We start from the raw sequence: 9157 nt of genomic DNA, 5'->3' as shown, positions 1-9157 counted from the left end.
AATGTGCCAAGCTCAAAGGAATCTGAGTCTGCCTCAGAAAATACATATGCAATACTCAGCCCACACAAAGACACTGGCTCAAGGAGGAGACTTACTTACTTCTGAGTCTCAAAATTTTCCTTATGGTTTACTCCCACCTACATTCATTTCTGTCACTCAGAGACAGATGTGGCATGGGGAAAAAGGGTGTAGGTACAATATGTAGAGAGACCTGACCTCATCTCCCACCAATGCACAAGCTGCAAATACTGCCTAACTGCTCCTGAATACCCACCTCCTCCATGCTCCACCAGTTCACATGGTAGACACAGATCTCTGATTTTATATGGGACCGCAGTCAGGCCATTCTTAAAACATCTTTTCTTTGAAATGGTTCTTTTCCTGCTTAAACAAACATAAACAAACTCTCCTGTTTATCTATTCATAATTATTACGTGTGGAAAATCTACCAATTAATTAAAGATAATGTACAAAATAAGGAGCAAAAGACCAGATTTTCAAGTGGCATGAGCTGGCAAAGGTTCAAGACTTCACTGGAAAAATAGGTCTGAACTACCATTTATCTAATATGCCCAGCCCTCCATCCTAGAATGAACTCATGTACAATTAATTGTTTATATATATAAATATTTGCAGTTCTGTCTGGGTTCAGTGAGCATAGGACACACCAGATCTACCACAGACCACTCACCAGCAGATGTGCTGAGCTCAGCTTTCCCCAAACCCACTGTTTGGGCAGTATTTATGCAGCACAGTGTAAAATGACTACTGTAGCTGTCTATTCTGGGTGGTCATCCTTCCTAAATGGTTCCTATAGTCCATGAGAAGACAAACAGCCTACTTCCAAGGATGAAGCTGAGCATCTAGTTTCAGCACCTGCCCCAGACAGTGCTTTCTGGAAGTAACTCCATCTACACTAAGTAACAGGGAGACCTTCATCCTTCTGAAGGCACTTAAACAATTTAAGCATATTCCCCTCGCCGAGTAACTAGTCAGTGATATAAGAAGGAAGTGCACATCTGAAAGCCTGCTTTTCAGAGACGTAGAAATAGCCTGTAGGTTGTGCTAGAGGTAGCGACCATCTCAGAGAAAGGAATGTTTTTTAGGTGTGGTCTCAATATCTTGAGGTATGAGGACCCATGGGCTTCAAGGAAGGGAGGCTGATTGTAAAGGCCTTGTAAATGTCATCACTAATCTGCTTCTGTACGTGCCAAGATGGTCCCATACTGGATGGCTGAACGATCTGAAAGCCACTAAGGCTAGACATAGAGCAGTCAGCTGGGAGACTGTTTTGACCTTTGTCAAGTCTTGAGTTGTGTCTTGGGAATTGTCTAGGTGAATAATAATCGGCCTAAACCCTGCCGGGACTCTCCTAATAATTTAGCAGTATAACCAATCAAGAAATAGTGAAAGGGGCTAGGCCTTAACACAAAAGTAGCATATCAGGTCACAGCTAAAATATCTCAGTAGGTCCCACTGGACTACTTTGCAAGACAGTTCTGAAGGTGGAGGTCCAGCCGGCTCATCTGTACTTGCATGTCAGCAACTCTTTTCATTGACCATGTACTTATGATTTAATTGTCTGATTTCTGGAAGAAAACAAAATATTGGGGACTCATTTTCTAAGCTAAGCAAGGAGGAAGAGAAACTGCTAATGGAGAAGAGCAAACTTGTCTCATGCTGAGGAGCCCAGTTCCTCTAAAAAGGCATCACTGGCACATGCATATTTGTGCAAGTCTTTCTATTCCCACCCTTCCTTCAACCTGCTTTTTCCTATGCTAAAGCTGTTTGGAAAATACTGTAGTTCTGATTGCTCACAAATACTTAGTGTCTCGGAGTTTGAATGAATCTCTGCTGCTTTTATAGATTTGCTTTGAGTTGAAGAAAAATAAACAAATTAGTAACTCTTTTCTGCCTCATTCCACTAGTTGACATCCAAGATTCACTTACAATATTGATTTAAGGTGTTCTTCTGCAGCGAGGAGTTGATCTCAGCATCTTAATTGATGATGAGGCACAAGGCATCTCTGAGGCATCTATGTTAACAGAGAAAAGAGTACTTCAGGTTATCTCTAATCCAAAAATAAAACCCAGAGCCTTGCTTCTGATGCAGCTAATGAAAAGAATACATGTATTTCATTATGTATTTCATTCAGATGTATTCAGCATCTATCTGAATACGGCTCCCCAGTCTTCTCGAAAATAAAAGTTCTGGTAATGGAGTTTCACCCAGGTCTACCCAGATTTCAACTGGTTTTCAATGTTTGGATTTTAGTTATTCCCAGACACTATTCATGCTCCTATCTTGTAGTTTGTGGGCTCCATGTGAACTGGTGACTGAAGGAAGGAAAGTGATGTGCACCAAGCAAGGGGCTGGGAGAGCTGAGAGTGAAATTCAGTGTCAGATTCCCATTTCTGGGCCACATCCTCTACCACGCTGTCTTCTGATTTTGACTTTTCTCCTAAAATTTCTGCTTAATTCAGTCTTGTTTCTTGACATCGTCTCTCGAGAAGGTTTTCTCAGCCAGAACAGAGAGCAGTGCACGTAAGATTCATTTGGTCTTAAAATTATTGCTGTAATGAAAAAAATATCTTCTTTTCCTCCCTGGCCTGGAACAGCTTGAGATTACACCAGCATCATAAGGGAAATGAGGAAGAATACAGGTCACCTTTCCTCATTCTCCCGTTTTTTTACTTTTCTGGCTGATGAGTTGGAGGCATGATGATTTAGCTGAAAGATTCTATATGAACAAGAATATATTGGGATTCCCATGCTTACTCCTCAGACTCCAAATTTACAAGCAAAGAGCACTGTGTTTTTTTCCAGGACTTGATTTGGATTTGTACTCCATGTGCACATTTTCTAATTTCTTTTATTCACTAAAAGGACATAAAATAAGATTTGGCTAACTTTAAAAGTACCCAAAATGTTAACTATTTGAAACTTTAAGAGATTTTCCGAAGCTGCTGAAATTATTTTAAATTCTTAATTAAAATTTAAATTGGCCTCCTCTAATCCCTGCAAAAGGCAGCCACAGATACCAGCAACAGGCATCTGAAATGATGGTCTACTTTGAGGCAGGATTTCTTTGCCCCAGTTTCTTCCCTCTCTTCACAGGAACATTGTAAAGACCTTAAAGTACTTTAATGTTAATGAAATATTTGGATACCAATGTGATGGATATCACGGAAGGGACTACAAGAGTGTGAAGTATTCACTCTCTGACCCTGAAATAAATAAAACCTGATGTTATACATCAGAGGAAACTAATCAGTAGCAGCAGCTGAAGCACACAGAATAATTCAGGGACAATTATGTCCATTACAGAGCTTTGTTTTCGTCTATAACACCAAGCATAGAGCCTTCTACTGACCCCAACAGACTTCTTTACCCTGGTCACCCCCACCTTTTCTGGTCGCTGCTTTTATCTCAAAGTCTGGAGCTCCATCCCACTGTACTCCACACAACTTTTCTACAAGTCCTGCAAGCCCTCCTTCCAGTCCCTTCTTTCATTATGTTGGCAGGATCCTCATCATCAGATTAAGGCAAATTACTGTGAGGCTGTGCTCTGCATGATACTACGATGGTGAGTATTTAAAGCATAGTAATTACAATCTTTTAACTCTTCCACATGTCACTGAAATGGACTCCCTATGGGAGGTGAACTGGTGAGAAAATCATGGTTTTCCATTGTAGCTCTGGGCTGGATTATGATCAGTACAGAGGTGCTCTGGAAAAACCGAATTCCTCAATCCTAATAAGCTTCTACTGAATAGCTGAACAGCCCCCAGATGAGATTTTCAGAGACATTTGCCAAACTGGGATGGATTTTCACCAGACCTGCTAAAGCCAAACTTTGACTTCAGGGCATCCATTCCTCTTATTCCAAATCTTTGCTTCACAGACCAAGTCTACTAGAGGTTTGACAAAACAGCTGTCTATATTTTTTTTTCAAGGCAGCATAACAACATCCTTTTCCTCTGACGTTATCCTAAGAATAAGTTTGGCTAAAATTTTGCTAAATAGCTCTGCTTATGGGGAGAAACCAGTAATGCTATGTATACAAGTGAGGGCAGGGTATTGTGTTAGAGCAAGTCAATCAAAGTAAACATCATTGACTGATATTTCCATCTGAGTTTGGTTCAGTTCATAGTTCACACTGCTGGATCATGATTCTTAATTTTAAACCTGAAATTTATCCACAGACACAAGAAAAGCTGAGGTCACGTGTCACACTGAGACTTGGAAGATATTCAGTGGGAAGCTGTGCATCTGACTTTCTGGGTGACATTGGGTATATCAGTCAACCCGGGTCTCTGTGTCCACCTGTATTAAGGAGAATATACTATTTTCTCCTGGTTTATATATGCCTTTTCTTTTGAAATTCTAATTTCTGAAGCAGAAACTGACTCTTTCAGTGTGTTGCCCTGTGAATACAGAGTTTCCAATCCTGTCTGAGGTCCCAATATGCTGCTGTTAAAAAACTGGAAATAATAAAAATTCCCATTGAATTAAGTGGTGGCAGGAGGAAGCAGCCCCTATGAAAAACTAATAAAAATCAAGATCTGATTCATCAGAACGGAACTCCAATTTATGAAAAATGCAAAGGAAGGACATTGATCCCCCTGCACAGGAAAGGCGATTGGCAAAACCAAACAATTTCAGCTCACATTCGGCAGAAGCAAAGAAATAAATCTGCATGCCCGATAATGCGATTCCTCTGAATGAACTTGAGCCCAACAGTAGCATACAGGCAGAAGCCTACATCCAAAAATAGAAACTCTTGAAATCCACAGTTCATCTGGACAGGATTAGAGAAACGCTCCCTGAACATTTAGTGAGTGACATGTCAGAAAAGAATTGAACCAATTTACAGCAGTCCTGGAATGTCCCAAATAAAGTAGCTCTGAAAACAATGGAATAAGAAGGAATTCATTGTCCACTGCAGCATAAAGAAACTATTTCAGGCAACAATATCAGTGACATTAATGACTGCAACACTATCTTTGGGTAGCTCTGAAGGCGCTTTTAAAAACTGTGGCTGGCTCATGGGTACAATGCTGAAATTGTACCCAACTGAAATTTTTTCACTGATTTCACAGTTTCAGGGGTGATTAGTCAGATTTGCCTCTGACTTGTTTTTTGGTCACCCTGAAGCAGAACAATGCATAACATGTTGACAGTGAGGTATGCTGTAGGGAAATTCGGATTTTTTTTTTTTTCAACGGGGTAGCTGGAGAGGAAAGGAGAGAGAATTGTCAATACAGCTGAGTAGTTTGAGTCAAAAAGCTCCTGAAAAAGTCACTCAAATATGTTGGGGCCAAGATTTAAACACTGAGATAGACCAAAGTAGCCGGTGTCTGTAAAGCATCATAGAATTTTCACTCTTTCCAGGACATAATGAAAGCTCACCACCCAGGTCCTAGCTGGCATGCCTCAGGGAAAGTGCTTGGAGGAGCAGGACTGCAGAACCTGGTAGAAGAATGCTGTTGTACCAGTGTTATTCTTTCAGAAATTATCTTCTGTTAAGTAGAGCATACATGAAAAGGGGACTTTTCTTATGATATAAGTATTATTTCAACAAGTTGTTACTTGACAGCTGTGTACCAACATGAAATAATGAACTTCTACCCCTTTGTCCTCCAACCTCTGTCTCCAGAAGAAAGGCAGCTTTGTGTTTGAAGGAAACAAAACACACAGGAACCACATTATCAGCATTCAGGTCATGTGGGAATGAACACAGTACAAGAGAATGCAGTAGAAAAGACAGATGAAAATACCTGGGATGTATTTGATACCAAGAAGTAATGTTCTAGATCACATCAAGCAGCCAAACTGGGGTCTTAAGCCTCCCTCTCCACACTACTGGAGAGGTTACAACCACTCCATCCTGATCCTGGTTAAAATCTGTCCAGATTTGTCTTGGTCCCTGGTATTTTTAGATTGTATGGTCTTACCAAGAAGTCTTTGGAACTTACATCAAACAAAGTTATGTCAAAGTAGGGAATATTCGTCCCCTAAGAGATACTCTTGCTCTTTTAAGCTTGTTTTGCTTAGGGTCTGGACAAGGAGACAAATGCAGTGAGACCAAGAGTGTAACATGATAAAGAGAATATCTAGAGTCTTCATAATGATGATTAGGAGCAACCAGAGACTTTTTAAGGGAATAAAATTAATTTGATCAGTAAAAGGTGTGAAGGCTGCCACATTTCAGATACCAAAAAGAAAATTGAAGTGCGAGGCAGCTCAAAACCGGGGCTTGGATCTGGGTACCTGCAATTGCAGTAACAACATTCCAGACTTTGACCTACCAGACTGAAAAATATCATAACTAATGCCACGAGAGTTTTCTTCAGACAAAAATAATCCTTCTTTAGAGAAAGAGGCTCACTCAGACATACTGAGTCATTGTCTGTGTTTCCCTACCTGACAATCTACATATTGAGTTTTTTTAACCATTTCAACCAAACTTTACAGTGAATTAGAGGTCTTAGATGTATTACATCCTTGTAATTTTTAAAAATAAAAATAGGTGGTTAAGTGCAGAAGGAAAGGCCTCTTAATTCTCCCAAAGAAGAAAAGACTGCATTGTGAGCCCAGCTCTTATTAGATACCTAAGGTAGATACCTGGTAGATATAGATGTGCCAACTGTACAAAGACTTCAGCCAGGATTCCTGACTTAGAAGACATCAGAAAGCCTGCATCCCACTTCACTGCTTTGTTGTAGTATGGAGTCTCTGATGTCTAATGCCAGATTAGTTCACATACATCCTCAGTGAAATTGAGTTTAAAAGTCAATCAACATGAGTTACAAACCCTTTGGAAACCAGGCTTAACTAATGCAGGTACTTGTGGAGTGACTAGTCTAATGAAAATAATTGGACAAATAGATGACAGTTATTGTTCCTAGAAGGTTTTCAGAAATTCCAAAAAAGACCATCAACTATACAGCAGATAGGAATAACATCTTCAAAACAAGCAAGATGCTTTTCAGGACTATGTATTTCAATTACTGAACTCATTTATGGGGGTAAATGCCACAGCTGGCCTTATACCTATTGACCTATATACCCTTACAATATACAAATATGACTATAAAGTCAACACAATTCCACTGAATTACTGTGGGACTTTTAAGATACACATCAGTCTCTGATGAGTCAGATAAAACAGCCACAGCAAACACAAAATATCATGACAAACATGTTACAGATTTGAGTAATCACTTCCTCCCTAACATGAATAAGAGGTCACTAGATACCCATACAAAAGGTGTAATGCATCATTTCTCCCATGGAAGAAAGACAGCCACCTCAGGGCTTAATTATGCATAACACTATTTGACAAGCAGTTGAAATATTTGGAAGTATAGTTTTTCTATGCAAAAATTTCAGGAGAGAGCTTTTTATCTTCTTACTCTTTATAGTCAGGTTAAGAACTCTGAGTGGGAAAAATATAACCTTCAGCAGACACTGCAGGTTTGCTATAAATGACTAGTGTAATTGATTATTTGTTATGGTTTCGCTCAATGCCCGAAGATCTTCCATGATTAGTGGATAATTCCTCAGATGTACAGCGTATGGAGAAGGTATTAATCTTGTCAGAAAAACCTACTCCAGTATTGATTTTGAGGGGGAGATTTAGTTTCCCAATTACTAGTACATCCTTTAGTATCCCAGTCCCAATAGGTCTTCAGCTGAACAGGCCCTACTATGCTTAGCTCGCAATATGTTCTTTTTGCCCAAAAAACGTCACTCCGGAGATGGTCTCATCTTGGGACTTTCCACGTATCCTCTGCTCTAAGATTCACATGAGCAACTGTTTGTTTTAAGATGAATCATGTCATGTTTTTATGGTTTCTGACACTTAAAAATATTTTGTTTCCGCCAGGCGGTGAAGTCAGCCACTTACTATTATTAAACCATGTGCTGTGTTATTCCCCCATATGGGTAATGATCTCAGTGAAGCCCTTACCAAATACAGCTTTACACTCTCAGATCTTACATAGATGTTACTGGTACGTCTCCCATTTGTAATATCCCTGGTTACCAGCTGCAGTTGAAAGTCTATGCTAATTTGTTGGATTTACTTGTCCTCTCTAGCTGATTCCAGCCTTGTGGTTTATGGGTTGCCTTTGTGGTTTGCTAAAGGTCAGGCCCTGGATGGCTCTAAATTTTCTTAAGTAGAATTCAAACACCACAGATGAGTATGTGTTCAAAGTAGTTGTCTTGGGTGGTATGGATTCAGATTTGGTTATTTGTGCTCGGGATTGATGCCTCTCCTCTTCTTTGGGGCCATGATTAGACACAGGTGTCCCCGCCTCTCAGTGCACCGTTTACCCACCATCTTTTGTTCAGATCCCAACTGTCTCCAAAATTTTAGGTTCATGCTAGACCCCAAGTTGCATTTCAAATTGCGCGCCCCCCACCCCCACCACTTCCCCAAGCTGAGGCCAAGATGCTGATCCCTGCCTTTGGCTTGACTCAGTAACTGTAATTCTCACTCTCTTTTTGCTGGCTTGCAGGCAGAGACTGCATCAGCCATAATTCAAAATTGCGAACAGATGACTCGATTACTTACTTGAACTGTACTCAATCATTACATCACCCTTGTACTGAAAATCACAGCACTGGCTCCCCATATGATTTTGCATCCACTTTAGGGTTTGGCTCCAGAGCTACTGGACTTACTCACTTGCTCCAGCTTACCTAAAAGAGCTGCTTGTGCCTCATAGACATCCTCAGACTCTGAGATCAGTCGGTGCCGATTTATTGATCATTCCAACGGTCTGACTAAAAACTGCTGGTGTTGAAGCCTTGGCTCCTCCAAACGTATTTTGTGGAAATCCCTGCAACCTTCATCCAAGGAGGGGGAGGGAAAGGAGGGAGAAATAAATCAGTTAAACTGTCCAAACACAAAGAGAAAACATTTTCTTTAAGCTGACAACAGCTTGGCCTCCGCAAAGGGAGAGCTCAGATTCTTTTTTTTCTCTTTCTTTCATGAAACCCTTTAGGTGTAATCTTTGCATTCAGAAATTTCCCTGACTCAGGAATAACTGTGGCTGCTAGACAGGGTGTAGATAAGAGCACCGAAGAGCCACAGGACCATGGCAGGCAAGTAAGCATGCCCAGCCATGGAGGATAATCCCCCAGGAT

The 9157-nt window shown here is 40.5% G+C and overlaps 1 long non-coding RNA gene across 1 annotated transcript; it reads right to left on the bottom strand.

The window, feature by feature from the left end:
• Positions 1–282: 282 nt before the first annotated feature.
• On the bottom strand, positions 283–8849 carry LOC141921898 (uncharacterized). Its single transcript, XR_012622818.1, has 3 exons — positions 8711–8849; positions 1951–2036; positions 283–381 (listed from the first exon to the last, which is right to left on the bottom strand). It is a non-coding gene; the product is annotated as an uncharacterized LOC141921898 (long non-coding RNA).
• Between the last annotated feature and the right edge of the window lie 308 nt (positions 8850–9157).

Source organism: Strix aluco, chromosome 3 (assembly GCF_031877795.1).
Source record: "Strix aluco isolate bStrAlu1 chromosome 3, bStrAlu1.hap1, whole genome shotgun sequence".
In the NCBI taxonomy this organism is placed as follows: Eukaryota; Metazoa; Chordata; class Aves; order Strigiformes; family Strigidae; genus Strix; species Strix aluco.
Note: the sequence above shows the minus strand (reverse complement) of the source record. Positions and strands in the feature narration are given on the sequence as shown.